This window comes from Schistocerca cancellata, chromosome 4 (genome assembly GCF_023864275.1).
Source record: "Schistocerca cancellata isolate TAMUIC-IGC-003103 chromosome 4, iqSchCanc2.1, whole genome shotgun sequence".
In the NCBI taxonomy this organism is placed as follows: Eukaryota; Metazoa; Arthropoda; class Insecta; order Orthoptera; family Acrididae; genus Schistocerca; species Schistocerca cancellata.
This window is the reverse complement of record NC_064629.1, coordinates 500,869,784-500,892,240: the sequence shown is the minus strand read 5'-3', so window position 1 is coordinate 500,892,240 and position 22,457 is coordinate 500,869,784.

Sequence of the window (22,457 nt, the reverse complement as noted above, 5' to 3'; positions counted from 1 at the left end):
CTTGCCTTTATTTGGTTTTATAGTATATGTTTGTTATAAAATCGAAACTGATCATTACAGCATTTACAACATGTTTCTTTTAAATTGTCAAACTTCTTTAAATCTCCACCAATGATATCATGATAAATAATGTTTAAATTTGTGTAATCCTGCCTGAAAATATTTTAAGAAAGTAAGATTACATCTCAAATGTTTCAGTAATTTTGAATAGGTTTGAACTGATTAAAAATGATCTACTCCTTTATGTCTACCCTGAAGTTTTGGTTGATCTACACTTTTAGAGTAAATGTACAAGTGATTAATTTTATCCCACTTTAAGCATCCTGGTGCTGAAATATAACTACCAATCAATAACATTGTTTTTCCACAAACCCTTGCTTCTATGCTTGCACATTGATTAGAATTTGGTAAAAGTGTACAGTGATTGCATATAGATTTCTTCAAAGGAATTCCTATTTTCGCTTCTTAGTCAAATTTCATTTAATTAAATACAAATATTATTAACAAATACATCATCTATTTAATTAGAGTGATAAATCATCTGTTCCCGAATAAAGATTAACTGTTCCTGGAAGATAAAGCTATATAATGTGGCACTTGTTGGTTTTTATTCTACCTTTTTAACTTTGAATATTATATCAAAAAGTAATAAACTGTATTTTGACAGAGAAAAGATCGAAATTACTGTTGGTCAGTATAGTTTAAAAATTTAGATAAATTTATTCATACAAAATAGACAGATATTCATATTATAGCAGATGAGACTTTAAACAGAGTATCTATTGAGAGCGATGTAAAATTAGAAATACATATAAATTATAGTATTACAAGTGAGCTTGGATTTAGTGGACAAACTGGTGAAGCCAATAAAAAGATCATTGGTAATGATCATCCTAAAATAATTCGATTTGAGTTATTTAATACAAATTTAAATCTAGTTTATTGGATGTTTGTAAAACTTACATTATTTCTTCATTCAACTCTCATGTAAAATTTTGTGAACCAATAACTCATTAATCTTATTTTAGTGTAAGTATTCGAATTATGGATCCAACACAGGATTTAGAAATACTATAACCGAAGAAAGTGACAATTCGATTGATTTTAGTGGTGCTTGTGTAACAGCTGTTTTATTAATGTCTTAATCTTTGGTAAAAGATTTTCCTTAATAATTCATGAAAAAATCGAAAGTTACCATTTTTACTCATTCCCTGTGAATGAGAAAAGAAAAAATGTTTTCAATTTACCCAGCAACAGTAAAGAAGTTCATATTAATACTGATGGGTGGCTACATTCTAACTATGCACAATCATACATGAGCTTGTGTATTACTGGAATTGATGGTACAAATTGTCCAACATACAGTGGAAAATACTATAAAACTTAATCGATAATTAAGTTAAAAAACCGTTTGCTTTGCAACAATAAAGAATGGAAATTATAATTTGTGTAGAATGGAGCATTGACATCATATGTTACCATTAAGTTAATATGGAAGGTCTTATTATTAATAATGAAAAAATAAAGAATAATAAAGTACTTTATCTTCTTGGAATACATTGTGATTTTTCAATGATAATACGGAAGTTATTTGTGAAGGCGATTTGACTGTAATTTTTACCAGGAGTTCTAAAGAAAATGATCGTATTCTTACATGGGCTGCTTAAAATGAAACTGAAGTTAAAGCAAAAGGTACTCTCCCTAAAGGAGATAAAACTGTTGTACAATCTATGGAAATTCGTGTACCACTTATTAAATACAAACCCATTTATGAACTTGAACAACAACAAAATACACTGAGAATTCCGAAAATTCCAATATATTTTTGTGAACTTCAGACTGAAGAAGTTTCTGTAACTCTACAACGTTTGGTATGCCATATCATCATGAGAAACCGTAAAACTAATCAGTTACTTTGCTCTTCATTATTCGATCACGTTAAGCTATTTGATAAATTGCTATTTGATAAATGACACATGGTTTTGAGTTTTAACTGAGAGTTTTTAATTGATTATGGTAGCATTTTGAATTTTTAAGATATACTGAAAAAGCTGAGAAGTGGGAAGCAAGAAATTTTCCCTGAATAAATGTGGAATATTAATCTCACAAATAATTTTCTATAGACTTACGGTGTATTTCTATATTTCAAACGAGTTACACTGTTCAAAGCAGACACTGTCATTATACCATACAGTTTCATAACGAACTATCCTATCTACATGATTAGCATGACGCTTAGAAAAAATATTGTTACGAGTCAGAAGGCTACTGTGAATCTGTGTGACTATTAATGATAAAATCCCGAGTGACACATAGGTGCCTATATAGTAATGTATGGTAGAAACAATTTGATAAATGACACATGGTTTTGAGTTTTAACTGAGAGTTTTTAATTGATTATGGTAGCATTTTGAATTTTTAAGATATACTGAAAAAGATACGAAAACCGATCTATTAAACTGCTTCTGGATGCGTGCTGGCGAGAGCTGTTATGTAGCTCCTATCAGTATGAAACCTCATGGCTGATTGACTGAGATCAAAACTCAATGCTCGCTGCTGGAGCAGCTATCAAACCACTGCTTCCTGCTTACTTCATCTCTCTCCCATAAACACGTATGTACCTTTCGCTCATGTGTCATGTCTTTACTGATTAACAAATGGCTCTAACATACACTCGACTGGCTTTACTACGGGAACATATTTCATTTCAAATGTAAATTACTCTTTTTTTATAATAATTTCTGTGTTGTGACTGACATTTATGTGTTGTTTAAAATTCGTCTCATCAGATATATGTAATACTGCAAAGAAAATAGTTTATGTTACATGTGAAATAAACAGATGAAAATCAGTAAATGAGAGTCAGCTTTGTTTCACAGATACAAAGTGCATTTACGAAACTACCGTCAGAGTCCTCATGAGTATGTCGACTGAAGGACTGGGGCCACAGATCCGACGAAGTTGTAAGTGCGTCAAATGTTGGGAGGGCTAGCCATTTGACAAAGAGTTTTCTATCCTCAGCTGTGTACTTAAAACCCAGCAAAAAAAAACTAAGTGATTCAGTTAATTCCAAACTTAGTCTTCGTGAAGCGTCGTGTACACATTGTTAGAGGCCTGAAACTGGGAAACGAGTGGATGGTATTCGATAGGAAAATTTTTGCTGTTTATCTGAAATTCGATAATATAACTTCCGTTACCTTATTTCCATACATTCTAAGTTTTTTTAAGTCACCTTCTTTACTAAAAAGATACTTTTTATATAACGAATCAATGTAATAAGATAAAATATACATTCCTCTTAATTTTCTATGTATTTTATATTAAAGTATAGTATATAATTTTTATAAAATACATGTTTTCTTAATGAAAATAAATGAGTTAGACATGAATTTAGGACGACAGTAGATAATTTCTTGGGATTCTGGGTAAAATTTTCAAAGAAAACAAGTGATACTAGCTCACTTGTTTCCTTTATAAAAATTGAACTAGAAATTGATGAAATTACCTACTACTAACAGGAAAATATCGCAGCACCAAGAAAGAGTTGTGTGATGTAAACGACAGTTGGTAGTCGTGTTTTTACACCTGAAAGATGATGTCTGTTCAGATTTCGTTGTAGTCATGCTGTTATGAGGACGCAAATAAGGTTTCCTCTAAATACATATTGTAACGGTTGTGAACGTTAGTTCCCTTAGAGATTGCAAGTGGTGAGTTGATGAAGGTGAAGAATGCCTCTAAGGTGACAAAGACGCCATTATCAACACCTCACAGAGTTTGAACGACATCGTGTAAAAGGGCTACGAGAGGTTGGATATTCCTTCCGTGATGTTGCAGAAGGACTTCGCAGGAATGTAGTCACTGTACCTGATTACTGGCAGCTGTGTTCACAAGGATGTACGGTTTTAAGAAGACCAGAATCTGAACGCCCACTTGGCACTACCGAGAGGGAAGACCATCGAGTTCGGTGCACGGCTCTTGCGCATCGTACTGCATCTACAGCAACAATCTGCGCAGCTGTTGGCGCTACAGTGACGCAACGAACTGCAACAAACTGGTTACTCTAACGACAGCTCCGAGCTAGACTCCCTGTATCGTGCATTCCACTGACACTAATCGACCGCACTTCACGACTTTACTTGTGATAAGCGAGAGCTCATTGCAGGCAGGGTGGAGATTCAAAAGTGGTTCAAATGGCTCTCGGAACTATGGGACTTAACATCTGAGGTCATCAGTCCCCTAGAACTTACAACTACTTAAACCTAACTAACCTAAGGACATCACACACATCCACGGCGGAGGCAGGATTCGAACCTGCGGTCGTAGCGGTCACGCGGTTCCAGACTGAAGCGCCTAGAACCCCTCGGCCAAACCAGTCGGCTGGGGTGGAGGACTTTTGTAAATTTGTAGTAAGTTCTGTGCGACCAAACTGCTGTGGTCATCAGTCCCTAGGCTTACATACTACTTAATCTAACTTAAACTAACTTACGCTAAGGACAACACTCACACCCATGCCCAAGGAAGGACTTGAACCTCCAACAGGGTGGAGCCGCGCGAGCCGTGGCAGGGCTACCCCGCGTGATGGGTGGAGGTCTGTTGTGTTTCATGATGACAGATAATTCTGTCTTGGTGCCGATGATGGTTGGGTGTTGGTAAGAAAAAGCCTAGCTAAGGGTTTGCAACCAACCATTCTGCAGCCGAGACACACTGGATTTAACCTGAAGTCATGGTGAGGACTGCGATTTCGTATGACAGCAGCATCACTCTGGTGGTTATGAAATAATGAGCCATGACGATTCTATTCGGGTCACTAGACTTGAAGCTTCTGTTGAACTGGGTCGCTGCCAGTCGAGCGCGGTGCTTACGTCCTCTTTGCATAGAGGCCGCTGCTATCGTGTATAGGGAGTCGACAACGGAGGCGAGGCAGAAGCGTGGATGCTGTGATGGACTAGAGCTGTGTCTGCAGGGGACGCTAGACCTCTGGCATAAACGTGCCCCAGAAAACAAGCACAGGGTTACGCGGCCACCTCCTGAGGCCGAAAACAAGATGTAGACGGCGTCGGCTGCTGCGGCGTGTGCGGGGCCAGATTCATCGGTAGGATGAGAGGAGGCGGAGGAGGCGAAGGCTCCGTCTCGGCGGGGTCGTCCCGCGGTGTCTTCAGGACACCCTCTGGCGGCTGCTGTGGCCGTGCTGTCCTCGAGATCCATGAATCTGTGGGAAGAGATACAGAAGGACCACTGTGAACATTACAGTGGCAATTTTGATTGTGATGTCGGCGCTGCAATCCGTCCTGGGCTGAAATGAGATACATGCATGCGCCTAATCGACGAAGGATCTCACCTCTCGCCCACCGACAACCGCTGCTAAGAACCCAGTAAAACGCAATATCGTGGGGCGCTAAGCGACACTTGTGGCAATTCTTTGGCGCCGGATGCTGAGGTGGGTGGAGGAATTGGAGCAGTGTCCGATAGCTGTGTCCGTGAAGCAATTCTGTTGGCGATGGCCCGTCTTGCGGAGGCGAACGTTAGTAGGTGAGAAACAGTTGCAATGCTTCATCCCTGGTGTGTGCGGTGCGAAGTTTGGACATCTGCTGCTTGAAGATTCTGACAAAACGTTCCGCCTCGCCGTTTGACTGTGGATGGAACGGTGCACTAGTTAGATGCTATATGCCATAGCGTTCACAGAATGTTTCAGATTCATTTGACGTGAACTTACGGTCGTTGTCAAACACTATGACTCCGGGCAAACATTCAACCCCAAAAATAGAACACAACGCCTGAACTGTGCTACGTGACGTTGTTGAGTTCATTGGCACGGCAAAAGGAAACTTGCTATAAGAGTCTACCACAATCAACCAACGAGTGTTCCAAAAAGGTCCCGCCTAGTCTATGTGCATTACTTGCCATGATGATTGCGACTTAGGCCTAGTAGAGAATTTTTGTGGTGGAGTGGACTGAATTTCCTCACATGCGTGACACTGTGACGTCATCTGATCTATTTTGGTGTCCATAACCTGCCAAGTGCAGTGTCGATGCACTAACCTTTTCGTACGAACAATCCCCCAATGTCCTTGGTGAAGTAACTGCAACACTTCCTTTTACAAAGTTTCGGGGATCAGCACACGTGACTCTCCACTGTCATTTTGAACAAGAATCACACCTTGCTGTATAGCGAGGCTATGCCGATGGGCAAAGTATCGGCAAACTGCGGAGTTCTTTATGCTACACAATGAGCGACGCGAAGATGTGTGGATGTATTTGAGCAAAATGCTAAAATCTAAATCATCTTCCGTGGCCTGTGCAAATTCCCTGTAGCTCAGAGGAAAGGAATTCAAATCCTGAACATCTATGTGATAAGATGCAGCAGAAGTGTCGAAAGTCTGTATTAGGGCCAATCGAAAGACATGAAAGTGCGTCCGCATTACCATGTTGAGCTGTCGGACGATACACAATCTCGTACTTGTATTGAGACAACAACAAAGCCCATCTTCAAAATATTTGAGCAGTTCATACAGGAACGGGCTTCATTGGATGAAACAAGGACTGCGGTGGCTTCTGATCTAAGTATAATTATCTGCCATACAAATAGTGGGGGAATTTGATGACACCATGCAAAACAGCCAATGCCTCTTTCTCTATTTCTGAATAGTTACACTGAGCTTTGGACAACACGTTTGATGTGAAAGCAATAGGCCTGTCTTTATCGCTAAATCTCTGGGAAAGCAGTGCACCATTCCTCGAGAAGAGGCGTCAACTTGCAACACAACTGGTTTGTCCGGATCAAAGTGAACCAAGCATCTATCACTGAGAAGGGGCGTCAACTTGCAACGTAACTAGTTTGTCTGGATCAAATTGAACCAAGCATCGATCACTGAGCAATGCATCTTTAAGTTTTTGAAAAGCTTCTTGGCACTTATCTGTCCAAACAAACGGACGTTATTCCGACGCAAGTGATGCAATGGAGCTGCATTCGGTATGAACCGAATATAATAGTTCACTTTTCTTAGGATGGACTGCAATTCAGTGACATTGCTAGTGTCTGGAACGTCACGAATGGCTTATAAACGTAACTGAAGAGGATGTACACCTTCACTGTGTATGACATGACCCAGATACTGTATCTTAGGTTAAATAAATCACACTTGTCCAATCTACACTATAGTCTTGCATCGGATAACACATGAAACAAAGCACGTAAAATGGCAATGTGTTCTTCAGGGGTACGACCTGCTACGACAATATCGTACAAATAGTTTTCACAGTTTGGTACTTGAGCAATCAGCTGTCAGCATGTTGGACTGGCATAGCACTGAAGAAACTGTTTGCTTGCTAGTCCTGGGAATGCCCGCAGCGGGCTTTGAATACACTGCATGGGTCTTGTGGCTAGATCTTTGTGAGTGAGCAGAATTCTAATGTTCGTTCCGTTGCAAACATGTGGATTCTTCATGACCTTTCTTTCCACAAGCATAACACTGTGCTTGTTTTGATGGGCGGTCTAGGCGTTTGTGTAGTGAATAGCACCGAGGGCATGACTTAATACTGTTCACCTGTTTAGGGAGTTGTTTACGTGGCATGGAGAAGCGTTTACGCAGTGTGGCGTACGGAAGCTGCCACTGCCTACTGGGCCAGTCATAAGCAAGGGATGACTGATGCATCGGCCGACACGGCATCGGAAAACTGATCTAGTAGTTGCACAACATGTTGACAGGATGGCTCTGTTTCAATATCTGTTCTCTAAGTCTGACATCAGTTACATTGTGCACGATCGCATCATGCAAGATAACATCTGAATACAAAGCACCACAAGCATCTGAATTTGCATTTCCACGTCATACCCTGCATATCTGTTACCCACTCATGATAATTTTGTTCTGACATTTTCTTGCAATTAAAGAATTGATACCTAGCTGCTGTCACATTCACTTGTTGGTCATAATAGTTAGTTAGCGAGTCTACAACCTGATCATAGGAAAGTTCACTCACCGCAGAGTTAGGAAATAATTTCTGAATGAGATGAAACACTGCCCTTCCTACCATTGACAAAAAGTAATGTAGTTTCGCAGCACCTAGTACGTTGTGAACAATTATGTGGGTTTCAAACTACTGCAACCACTCGAGCCACTCTTCGTATTTCTCATGAAACTGACGAAAAGGCGGTATAGCTCTTGGAGTTACCAGCGTTGCTTGTGGTGCTGCGTCGGTACATGGATTCGCTGGGAGTCGCTGTACAGTGTTCAGCAGTGTGGCTATTTGTTGGGTCTGAAACTGAAACATCTGTGTTAGGTTGCAGGTGAGGAGCTTGAGCAGGGGGTGGGAGAGGGGGATTGGTCATTTTCGACTATGCAAATGCAACTAACAGACAATGCAAGCAATAAAAATAACACACAAGCAAAGATAATTTGTGCAATTCCCACATAAAAGCACTGAATAGCAAAAACACTATTTAATTAAAGCAAGTAAACACACCCCTGCAAGCAAAAGACAAAGTAGATTAAAGTCGCCAGCAAAACACAAAAGAAAATCCGTGGCAGCCCAACATTGGGTGCTTCTTAATACTCCAAAATGTTGAATCCCGCCTAGCCGTTGAATATGGGGTGTCTAGGCAACATGCTTTCTTCGATCCCAAGACAACAGTTCAAGCAAATCGTATTAACGAGTTTTATTAAGAAATGGAAAAAAATAAATTCTTAATTTTGTATTAAACAGACGTGTCGCAAGTAAAAGGCGACAGACAAAATAAAGAAATCTCTTCAGCATAACAATTTTAATACAAGTGAAGTAATGAGCCTTGATGCTTCTATTCAGGTCGCTAGTCTTCAAGCTTCTGTTGAATTGCGCCGGGCCAGTCGGGCGTGGCACTTATGTCCGCTTCGCATAGAGGCCACTACCATCGCGTTGTCGTCTTGGAGAGGGCTCAGTCAGCGTGCAGTTGGCTGACGTCTTTTTCACGGCCATCTCTGCTCTCTCGTTCGCGACTGGCGTGTCCCGATTGACCTTACGCTGTGCCATAAACTTCTTGTGGTGCTAAGTTCTTCTGTAATGGAAGCATTGTTTATTCTTTTTGTCCATGGTAACATCTTCCCTCAGCACGACATCTCGAAGACATCAATTCGGCTCTCGACACACCGCGTCGACCAACAAATTGTTAAAATTTCTATTTGGGATGGAACAATTAAGTGTGCTGAATACTGTGGCTCTTAGAGAAATTGGCGCACCACCTTAATCTTCTTGCTATCATTTCTACATACAGGTACGAAGTGAATTACGTGACAATCATGGCAGAAGAAGTAATATTACACGTCGGTGCTTCATACAGTAATGTGGACATCGCAGGATGGCCAAACCTATAAGGAAGAATGGGTCAAAACCGATGCCCAAATGACTGCGGTGTTTTATGTTGATGAGAACTTAAGTATTTCGTAGCACCCCATGCTCCGCACATAGGTGCAGATGGTATTCTGGAGCAGATGAGCCATACATGGACTCTCGTGAACCCACTGTGTTATTGAAGTGCAGGAGCATGGCTACTGAAACATCATCCATTAAGGATTAGTCTGTAGGGTTTCACTGGAGGTCTGTAAAATGTCATTTGAAGTGGACTTAATTAAATGACGTAGGTGATACATGGTGTCATTTACACTTTGTTGAAAGATTTATTGTCTCAAATTTATGATTAGCTTAAAGACACTTTCTTTCGAGCCAAAGGAGCTTGAGCCACTGCAGAACAGGTGCACTACACAAGAGTCGAAGATTATTCATTGAACCATTAGTAATTTTCCTAGTGTTACTTACAGCTAGCTTTCTCGGTCCATGACTCGCGCCATACAGGGATCAATTATTCCACCAAGGTCATCTTCATGGTTTTGTATATTTCACGATTCTAACAGAGCTTAATACGATTCTAACAGAGCTTAGTAAGTTTAACCACTGCAGTTTGCCAAGGACAATTTTGACGTTTTCTTACTTTGACAATATAGGCCACTATAATATATTCACCTGGTCCTAAGCACAAGTTAGTGATCGTTCATAGGCAACTACAATATATTCACCTGGTCATATGCACTACTTAGTGAACGTTTCAGAAGACATCTTTTTCTATAAAAGCAATTGCTTGGTATCTTTATTTTTAACACTTGTTGTGGACAATAGGGCCACTATTATTCTTACCTGCAAGACCATTATCATGCTAAAATGATCTGACACACCTATGTTCCACTACACTGATAATCATTGCTATTGAACACATCATGGAAGTCATCAAAAGCAGTAGTTACAAAATGTATGTTCTGGGACACTAGGACAACTTTATAAAAAATAAAAAATCGCTTGTTATAGCTCACGGTTGTTTCATTTTTCACAAAATTGTCCTAATCTCCCAAAACATACATTTTGTAACTACTACCCCTTTTTATCTAATAATAGTATAATATAATATTATAATAATTGTAATAAAAATCATTTATTCTATGTACATTTCCAATACGTGATTGTAATGTAATTAAAACTATTAGGTAATTAACTATTATTTTAAGAAACAAGTTTTAAAATAGACTTTTTTACAACTTATTCTTAGTACCAAAAATTATCCGATTTTTGACTTTTGCGAAATATATGTTTTTTAAAATTATTTAAAAAAACGATTTTTAAAAAAGACATTTTTACAACATTATCTTAGACGCAAAAATGGTCCTATTTTTGACTTCTATGTAAAACGTGTATTTTAAATTATATTAAAGAATATGTATATAAAATTTTTTACTTTCCACTTCAGCAGCCATAAGATTATTATGAACTGTTGTTTGTAAATGTTTTTTTCAGGAAGATTTATTTACAGATCTACCACATTCACAAGTAACTTTAATTTGCTGATGTTCATTCCAGCATTCTTTACATACATAACAATGTCCACCAGTTCGATATTTGTCTTTATAAAATTCTTCAATGATTTTTTAATCATACATTTAGTACACTGTCTTAATTGTGGCTTTGTGTTACCCATTTCAATAAAATAAATGTAATTAGAAAAATAATTATTTTTTTAAAATCAACATTGTGAACATAAGTAAATGTATTAGTTAACAGAAGTAAATTTTTCACATTATGAAGCCTATTTCATAAAATTCATTATTTCTATTTTTAAGTTTCTTCATTCCTTTATATTTCAATTTCATTTGTCCTTTTTTTAATTATTTCAATTTCCCAAGAATGAATTAATTTGTTATATCTATCTGGTAACATAACTTTAAAATCATTATTTTGTTCCATACATATTTTTTCTCCATATCTGGTATTTAAATATTCTTCAGTAACATTATATAAAACATTAATCTCTAGTTCAGTTATATTTCTAATCTCTTTTGAAACACTAACACTATTGGGTTTACTGATTATAGTCTCCATTTATATAGAAAATTTTGTATTATATTTATACATAGTAATTATTAATTAGATTTTCAATAATGAGTAATGACCATATGGTATTGTACCTATTTTATGTTCTAAAACATACCTTTTATTATCATGAGGACTTAGTGCTTTTTTGTTTACTTGAATTGTATATGTTTCATGTTTTTCATTTTTAATTTAATTAAATTTTTATATTGTTCTATACCATTATATAAACAATCCTTATAATCTCCTAAACTTATTTTCTTTTTAACGACACATTTCTTAATTCCTTATGGTTTCTTTTCAATTTTGTCACCAACTTTATAAGCATACATCTTTGCTCTTAAATCACAAAATTCTTCCATTATTTTTCCATTCCATTCATCTTTCATTTTACCAACATCTTTCTTTTTTAATTGGAATATTATATATATTATCTGTTGCATAATCACTTGTATCAAAATAATCAATCATTGATTTCATATCTTCATAGTAATCTTCTGTTTTAATATTGTAAGTATAACTATCTGTATCAGGATAACATAATTCAATATTTTCATCATATTTCGGTTTCATAACTCTATAGTGAAAATCGTACATCAGTTCTTTACATAGATCAAGTATACTTAATCCAACATAAATAGGTTTATTAAATATTGTTTTAGTTTTATTCATATGAATAGCAGCAAGATTTTCACTAAATATAGTTCAATTTTTAAAATTTGTTTTAGCTACAAATTTACACATACTTTACTATTAGAAACTAATTTTATATCTTGACTGTTTCTTAGATTTTCCATTGCTTTACCAAATACAGAATTATTCGTTAATTTATAGAGATCTTTATCAAAGTCATTTGTAGCTTTAGTCCTTAACTGTTTGAATCTTAAAGCTTTATATATTTTTGTAAGTTTCATTCCTAAAGATAAATATTGTTTAATATTTCTATAATGTTCTAAATAATTACACTTTTTTCTAAAGTAGTTATTAATTTACTTTCATTTGTACCTGGAACAAGTTTTGATTCAGGAGCTAGTGGTAAATCTATATGTAAATCATGTAATTCTTTAGAATATTCTAGATCTACTTCAAATATATAACCAACTTGACTATTGTTTGACATTTCACTAATTCATGTACAATTAAAATTATTTGGTTCTACCCATTTAAATACGCCATATGGTAAATATTGATTCATAGCATAACCGTATAAATTACTTGCATCTAGATACATTATATAATTTGATATTTCTTTATTTTTATAATCTTTAAAATGTTTATTATTAGCTTTTACAACAATGTGAAAATCCACCTCTTATTTCTTTTTCAACCATTAGAAACATTTCATAATCATGTAATAATTCAAGCTTTTGATCAGTAATTTTTAACATTGCATCCCAAGATAAACCTGGTACAGTAAAATACAAAGTATCTGAATTATATGTATTTATACATGTTTTTCTAAAATTTTCAAAAACATCACTTAACAATAATACATCGGTTCTAAGATATAAATCATGATATTCAAAAGATTATATTTATTTAATTTTTCCCAAATTAATTTTGCATGTTCATAATCATCATCACTTATGACATAATAGTTCAGTTCATTACAAAATTTATCTTTTGTTTGAAATTGTGTTTCAACATTTTTTCCAAGATTCCATGTAATCATATGGATAAAAAACTTTTCTAATTACTAAGTTAAATAATTCGGGAGAAACATACTTTTTAATATTTTTTAACTGATTTTTCTTTAAATTTGATTAAAGTTTCTCAAGTGAAGAAGCTATAAATCTAAATGTATCAACAAACCTCATTTTTAAAGTTTTTATATGATTACTAAAAGTAATATATTTCTTTTCATTATTTGGTATTAATTCCATTTCTTTATCATCATAACCAGGTTCCCTTACAAAAAGATGTGAATCATAAGGAGATAAATTATGTAAATAAATAGGTACAAAATCAGGGTGTTGTAGTTTTAAATTACACATATTAAATAATGGAGCAATATATTTTCCAGTTAACTGATCACGATGTTGTACTTTTTTCTATAAGGGTAGAAGGGCATTTACATAATATACAAAGTGTAGATTTTTTTATACATTTTGTATTCATCAAGATCAAGTGGTTTCCTTTGTTCAATTCCAGAATAAATTCTTCCAATATCTTCAACTTCTTGTTTTATACATTCGAAAAATTTCTTATGACAATTTGGTCCTCCATAAAGAACTGGATCTATATAATTTCCATATATATATTTAATATAATAACAAAATCCATTTGGTTCATGTTTTTGATCTGTCATTGTATACGGTGTTTTGGGATTTGGTTCACAATTATCCATCTTTAAAAGTAAACTTTCAAAATCAGCATAAATAACAAATGGAACTTTATGTGTAAAGTTATAATTTTGAAAATCTATATATACTCCTTCACCTGGCATTTCAACTGTTAATTGTTTATTAGTTAAACAACTTTTAGTGTGTTCATCTAGTTTTCCTTTACTATTAAAATGTAGTAAACATAAATCACAAATAGATTTTACTTCAGTATCTTTAGTCATTTGACTTGATACAAGTCTTGACAAATTTTATATATAACAAAAATGTGAATCGTTATCTTTCTTAAAATAAAGTAGATTTACATTTTTTTTCTTTTTTGATCTTGTTGTCTTTAATGGATACACTTTATAATTTTCATCTTCATCATCTAATGAATAAACATTAATAGATGCATTTATTATATTTTCTATTTTTGGAATATTATCACCTAGTACAGGAAATTCAATTTTTCAAGTTTTTTTTATCAAGATCAAGTCCAACGTTCTTATATTTTGTTATTCTTTCTGGATGCTCGTCTACAGGAAACAAAGCTGCTTTTATAGACCACAAAAACAATTTTGTTCATTATTTTTCACATTAACACATTTTTTTATTTTTAATATTATCTGGTGTATCAATATAAGATGATCTTGCTAGTGGAACATATTTATTAATTGCTAATTGTAAAACAGTTATTCTATTTAATGACCATTCTGATCCCTGGGCTTGAAAATTAGATATTTTTTTTAAATATGTCTTTCACCATATTTGAATTTTATATTAAATTATTTTTCTGTTAGAATAGTATAGTTTGGGGTTTGTTGTCCAAATTCTTGAACTTTCTCATTCATTTCATCTATATATAGTTGATATTCACAATATCAATTAAAAAATCTTTACCCCCATGATGTACTTTCAAATTGTGTTTAACAATTTTAAAATTTTAGTTTTTACTGCATTTAAGAAATGATTAGGGTCAAGTGAATCCACATTATTTTGTAAATTTATAGTTTGTAATCTGTTTCCAAATGCCTTTTCAACTAGGTAATCTTTAAATGTTTTTCTATCTTTTGGTTTTACAAATATATTTGTAGAAAATGGAAATCTTCCTTTTAATGGTTTATCTTCTATAGTTCGTAAAACATCATACATATCTAAAATGGTAACTTTTTCCAAAGATTAACACTAGGTTCAGCTTTATTATTTTTAACAATATTTGTTTGATTAGCACTTTACTTCTGCAGCGACAGCTGTCACACTCATAGAGCTGTGTTAAGGTATATAAATATTAATAATATTTTTATATTTTTGACTTACGTCAGTTAAATAATTTTTAAGGTTTAAACTTACTTCAGACGTATTATTTTTTAACAATATTTGTATTATTTTCACCAACTGCAGGTGTATTATTTCTAACAAAATTAGGATGATTACCAATAAGAATTGAATGGTTACTAATAATTTATTTAATTAAATCAGCTTTAAGTTAATTTTAAAAATCCCCTTGAATTATTTTCTTTACAGAATTCACGAAGGCTTGCAATAGTAAACTATTGTAGTATAGTAGCAATTTTTTTTTGTAGAGCAGCAATGTTACTATCCATTATGGTCTTCTATTTATTAGAAAAAAATTTATTAGATTATGAAAAATTATTTTTATTAATAAAACTATAATTATGTAATAGATGGACAAGGACTACTATTTAATAAATAATTCATCAAAGAGAGAATTAGTATAACAATCAATTAGTTTTTATACAATTAGTTTAACAATCATTTAGATGTTCTATTTATTACAAAATAACTCATTAGCTCTGTAAATATTATTTTTATTAAATAAAAATGATAATTATTTAATAGATGGATAGATAACTAATCATTAAGGATTATTATTTAAAGTTATATCATTATTATACTTAATATATTATAAGGAACATTTGTTACATTTATTATTGTGTTTATCTTTATGTGATGGATTTACAAAAAAACTATTTCAATATTTAATTTCTTTACATATTCTATATTCCTTCTTTCTTCAGATATAACTTCTTCATTATTCCTTGTAGATTGATTATCCATTTTTGTATGTTCTTCACTTGGATTGCGTCTTAAATGTTCCTTGAAATAATATTTAGCAACACTTCTTCTACATTCACTAGGACTTCGATTTCTGTTGTAATTTTCTACATGATATTTATTTTAACATGGCCTACGTATAGTTCTACAACCATCCCTCGTATACTTTTGTAAAGTAAGATTATTAATTGATTTCTCTGTATTACAATATATACAAAATTTTGTTTTCGGAGAACAATTATGTGGAACTTGAATGTACTCCATTTATACACAAAAAAAGTTATTAGAATCGTAACAAAGAAAATTTTTTATATTTTAAATTATTCATATAAATAATTTTAAAACTAATCATCACCAATAATCATCATCATAATCATCATCATATTCATAGTCCTGATTTCTAAATTGCTGCTTTCTATCAAATAAAGGATCAAAAAAGCTTGTAGTTATTGGTAAAGAATCAAGTGCAGCTAATATATCTTTTAATATTGGTTTTCTTATTTTATAATATTAGTTCAACGAAGTGGACAATTTTCTTTTTCCTTTAACCATTCATCAATGCATTCTTTATACAAGATATGGTAGCAACTTGTTTTGAAAAATTGATTATCATTTTCATCACTTAAACAAATAGGACAATCAATATCATTTTCACATACCTCTATTAGTACATAAGTTTCATTTCGTTTAGTTCGCATTTGGTTTTGGTTCCCCATTTATAAGAAATAATTTTTAGTAGATTTTAAAAAAAAGTTTAATATTCTAATTGAATTTAACCTTATAAACAAACTACAATTTTCACATAATGTTTATTTTTTGCAAAACTAATGAAAAATATTTCTCTTAATTGGAATCGATTGTAAATCTGTCTAATAACAAGCTTCCATACAACAATAAACAAGTTTTTATGATTATTGCTGAATAAAATTATAATAATATTTTTATCAGTGAAGGTGACCTCTGTTCTTTAATTTTAAAATCCAAAAATTAGGAAGCTTAATAATTTAAAAGATGGGATACTCATGAAGTTTTACCATCAATTAGAAAACAAAGTGAACGTAAGATTAGAAAAGATGCTAATAAATATCAAATAAAACACAAAGATAATTATAATAATCTACAAGAATTGAATAAATTAAACACGAAAATAATTCAAATAAAATGTGATAGAGTTAAAATGAACAATGGTCATATTCAGAAGTTGAGACAAACAGATAATATTGCTTCGGAAATAATAGGTAAAAGAAATAAAGAAATAAATAATTTAATACCACATGTAGTTCCTAGAACAATTAATGAAAACTTAACACCAACATTCATTTTTTTTAAATTATTTGATGATGAATGAATATGATTATTATGTCATTAGAACACAAGAAAAACATTTACAGAAACAACTAAATGAAGTCGAAAATAGTCATCTAAATTGTCAAGAAATGCTAAGTTAGAATTATAATCCTGATTCAATAAATCTGTATCAAAGAATGAAAGAAAATTTAAGGATTAACTTTCATATGAACTATTTCAATATTTTGAGTAAGTATACACAAGAACAATTGATTCATGAAATAATTAGTCTTAATCCAATTGAACTACTATGAAATAACTTTATCTTTATTTACCCAACTATTGTGTGAATTATCAGAACCTAACCATTGAACATAATCTTCATTGTCTTTCTTTTTTAATATTTTTTCAACAAAGTATACATCTGGAAATTTCGTTTTCTGTAGATCTTGTTGATAAAAATTTCCTTTTATATCTTTTAATTTATATATAATTGGATTAGAATGAATAACATCTTCAATTTAAATTACTTCTGTTGACCAATTAGGTGTATATCCTTTTTCAAAATGAGCTTTTAGTTCACCAATTCTAACTTTATCACCTTTTTTAAATTGACTGGCTTTTTCACTAGATATAATGTTACCTATTTTTAATTTTCTTCGATTTACTTGTATTGGCTTCATTTTTATTGTAGAATGTTGTGTGTTATTATATTCACAAATTAGATCTTTAACTAAATTTATTCATTTATAATTTCCTTGTAAAGAAAATTTCTTCCACACCTGTCCTTTAAGTGTTCTGTTAAAATGTCCAACAACAGATGCGTTTAATTCTGAAAAAGTTGAATAATGATTCATGTTATATTTTTTCATTAATTCTTTAAATTACTTGCTATACAATTCCTTACCATTACCTGTCTGTAAATTATTTGGTCATCTATCTGTAAAAAATTTGTGAAAGGCATTAACTACATTCTTACTGGTTTTATCTTTAATGTGATCAGCCCAAGCAAATTTGGAAAAGACATCAATAATGGTCAAGTAATATTTATATCCTTTATTTATTTTAGGAATACCTTTTAAATTACCTGAATCTATTTCAACTAAATCTGCTTCACATAAATCATCTATACTAAAAGAAACAACATTCCTCCTTTAAAATTCCTTTTCATTGGTTTATGAAATTCATTAATTATTTTTTCACAAATAATATTTAAGCCTTCATCAGCATTTAAAAATTTTTTTAACAAATTTACTCTTTTTAGATATACAAACTGTACAAAGATCTTCATTTCTTTGTCTTTCATTTTTAGTTGTTATGCTATGTGGATTATGGGAATCAGTAAACATTTTACACTTTAAACAATAAATATTATGAACATATGAAGTACGATTTTCCATTTATATAACTAAAAGTTTATGAAAGTTTAAATTTTAAATTATTTCACCAAACATAATTATATTTACATCTACAGAAACAGTTTTAACAGAATCATTCAGAAATACGTTCATAAAATTTAATTTTTGTACCATTATTGATTGAATTTTGTTTTCTTATTTTATATAGTTTATCAGCTACACTGACTGTTATATCAATATCATTGAAGTTTAAAGTTCTATTTATATTTTACCAACAATAATAATTCTTCTAAGTATGAAATCAGATTCAAAATTTTACATGTTTTCTTCACCACCTGTCATATAAGTAAATTCAATTATTTGTTTATCATATACATTTTCTTTAAGATTACTTAACTGTTCTAAGTATGAAGTCAAATCTGTTTTTGTGAAATAATCTGAAAAAGCTTTTTCTATTTTTTGGTAAAATAATTTTTAAATTGTGTTAAAATGTTTCTGTATTCAGATTTTTGTAACATTATTTTTTTAGTATTGGTTGTTAACTACATCTTTTGCATCAATTGGATCATTTGCAATAGCAAGTCTTCTATTTTTAAAACCAATATATCCTCTAGTTACTTTAAAACTAGCATTAAATTCTTTTTGAAATTGTTTAATTGGATTAGTTCTCTTTGGATCAAGTTGTTTAATCATATTTTCAATTTTTTTAATAGAATGTAGATGTAATCACTACATGATCACTTTGTTTAAAAAAATGTATCTTATTTCAAAAAAATGTTCATTTATTAAATATAAAATATAATTAAAATAACAATTTTCACAAAGCAATTTTAAAACAAAAAAACATAAATGACCACATACTACTTCATCTAAATTTTGTATTCTTTCTGTATTGTAATATAATTCATCTTTTCCTAAATAGTTAACTAATTGTTTTGGTATATTACCAGCAAATAAAAAAAACAAATTTTTTATCTTCATTTCTATAATAACAAATCAAATGTGTACCAGGATTATCAGATGTATCAAAATTAACTATACCTCATTCAATTTTAAATGGCTTATTTGTTAATTCATCAATAATATATACACCATGAATGTGCTTAATTTGTAATTGTTTAATAAGTTTTTCTATATCAAAATTACTTAATGCATTAGGTTATTTATTAATTACTTTTTCGAATTTTTTTGTTTTACTTATTTCAGTTCCAGCTTTCTTTTCCATTTCTAAGTTATGTCTTTTTTGTTCTTCTAATTCGTTATCAGCTTTCTACTTGTTTATAACTGCATTTCCAATTGCTGCAGATCCACCAGCTAAAGAACCAATTATTGCTAAATATGGTAATGCAGCTAATAATAATGGTAAAAATCCGCCTTCATGTTATGTTAGTCCTGTATCATCATTCTTTTTTGCTGGATATTCAACAAAATTGTTTTTAACAACAGGAATACCTAACGAAATAAATTAATTTCCACCAACTTTATTTTCTTTTTTCCTTTTTTGAACATCTGTTAAAAATGTTTCACTTGCATTTATTTGATGATTATTTAACTTTAATTAAAGTGATTTTGGTTAAGTTTTGCCACTAATTAGCAAAGTATAATCAATTGTAAAGTTATTCATTTACATAGTTAAAAATTAAATTAAGAATTTTTTTAAATTTTTAATCCAGAACCATTTGCATCAACATTAATTCCCATACCTAATTTTCGTTTTCCATACATTATTCCTCTAACTTCTGTTGCAGGAATTTTCTCTTTAAAACTAGCATCACTTGCATGCATTCTTTCTTTTGCAGCTAACTGAAGTTGTTTATCTGCTTCATGTCTAGTTTGTAAATCTTTATGATCTCTGTATGCGATATCAGGCAGTTTACAAGCTTCATCTAATGTGTTTATTCATGGATCAGCATGTGTTAGTCTTTCTTTAAGTTTAGTAAATGGTCCACAGCAATTATATCCTGGTAAATGTATCTCAGGCATTGGAACATTATTTAAAACCCAACTAACTAATCCTTTTCCATATTAATCACCTTTCCAAAATGTATGTGGAAGATTATTCAAAAATGTTATTAAATATGCAATTCCTTTTCGATTATCAGTTATGAAACCACTAAATTTATTTGTTAACATTTTTGAAATACTAACTTTTTCATTATGATAATTCTTATTTCAAGCTAGATCTTCACCATGAATAACTGTTAATCTACCAAAATTGTCTAACATCAATCATCCAAATATATTCAATTGATTTACTGTATATTTTTTAATTAAACCTTTACCTTTTCGTTCAGGAGAACTAAAATCTGAAGAATCTATACTTTATCTTCTTAAGTTTGGAAAACAATCATCAACAATTTCTTTTATTACATATTTATATTTATACCTTTACTTGATCTTCTTTTATTTGGATTTTTAGCAGAATATAATGTTCTAGAATTATTTAATATTTATGCATAATTTGATAAATCAACAGAATTAAACTTGCCATTCATATCATCTATAGTAATGTGTTTTTCAGTTAGAAGTCTCATTAATCCATCTGTACCTTTATATGTTTTTTCAGCATTTTTTAATTTATCTCCACTGAACTGAACAGCTAAATTACGAACATATTTAAACATGCCAACAGGTTTTAAAATAAAACTTTGTCTTCTCTATGATTAAAGTATTTTAACATTCTTTCACTAACATTTATCTATTTAGTTTCATTTTTCTTTTTATTTTCATTTTCATGACTACTTGATTCTTTTTCTTCTTGATATTTGTTTAATACATCTTGAATTTCTGAATCACTTAATGTATAGTCATATTTTCCAGGAATATCATCAGACCAATCTTTTAATGGTTTAATTGGGGCTAAATATCCAAAATCTTCTATATGATGATGATATTGAATCAATTGTTTTTCAACTTCTCTATTTTCTTCAATGGCTTTCAGAACATTATCTCCTAATCCTTGGAAACCTTGTTTTATTGTCTCAATAGCATCAATAACTTGTTGAGCTTCCTTTTTATATTTTCATATTCTGTTCTTGGTTGCTTTTTCCAGAGCTTATATTGTTCTTTTAATTCTTCACCTTTCTTTTTATTTTGTTTAGCTTGTTTAACAACTTTTCCATCGTACTTTGCGAACATTTATTAAGGAAGAAAAAGCATTAACTACGTTTGTGTTTATGTTTAACGTTTATGTTTAATGTTAACGTTTATGTATTTATTAAATGTTTATGATGTTAAGAAATGTTGTATTTTATTTCTGAGCTTACCTTCATTTGGTTTTCTAGACATATGTATTGTGAAAAGTCCAAACTCATCATTCCAATATTTGCTACACATTTCTATGAAATTATCGAACTTTAAATCTCAACCAACAAATTCATGGTAAATATGACATAAATTTGTATCATTTTGTCTAGAGGTATTTAAGAAATTTAGATTGTCTATAAGTAACTGTTTAGGTATTTTCGAATAAGTTTGAGCAAAATAAAACCAATCTATACCTTTCTGTCTGCCTCTAGTAAAATATTCTCATACAATATCCGGTTTTTTAAAAAAGAAACTTTGTGCAACTTTCAATGATAAAATTCCAAATGATAGACTTGCTTATGTACTTATGTATGGTAAAAAGAATCTTACATATGATGCACAACATAGATTACTTACTGCAAATTTTTAATTATTAACATTTGCTTCTATATAAATGAATGAGAAACTTAAAAACTTTATAAAAGTGTTTACTTTTTGCTTATATACATTTCTGAAACATTTTAAGAACGATAGAAAAAATGAAAACTGAAACTTTTAGTATCTTACTTATTAAATGATTTCCGATTTATTTTATTACATTTTTTCTAGGTAGCTCTTTTTATGTAGATTATGTTAGCACTTTGAATTTTTAAAATCGGTCAATATATGACTGAGAAATCGTCACTTAATGTAAAGTCAAAAAGTGCTTAGTCATGACAATCAACTTTTTTGTTTATTAAGTTAATTTGATGAAATTCGGTATATGGCCTACTGTGAG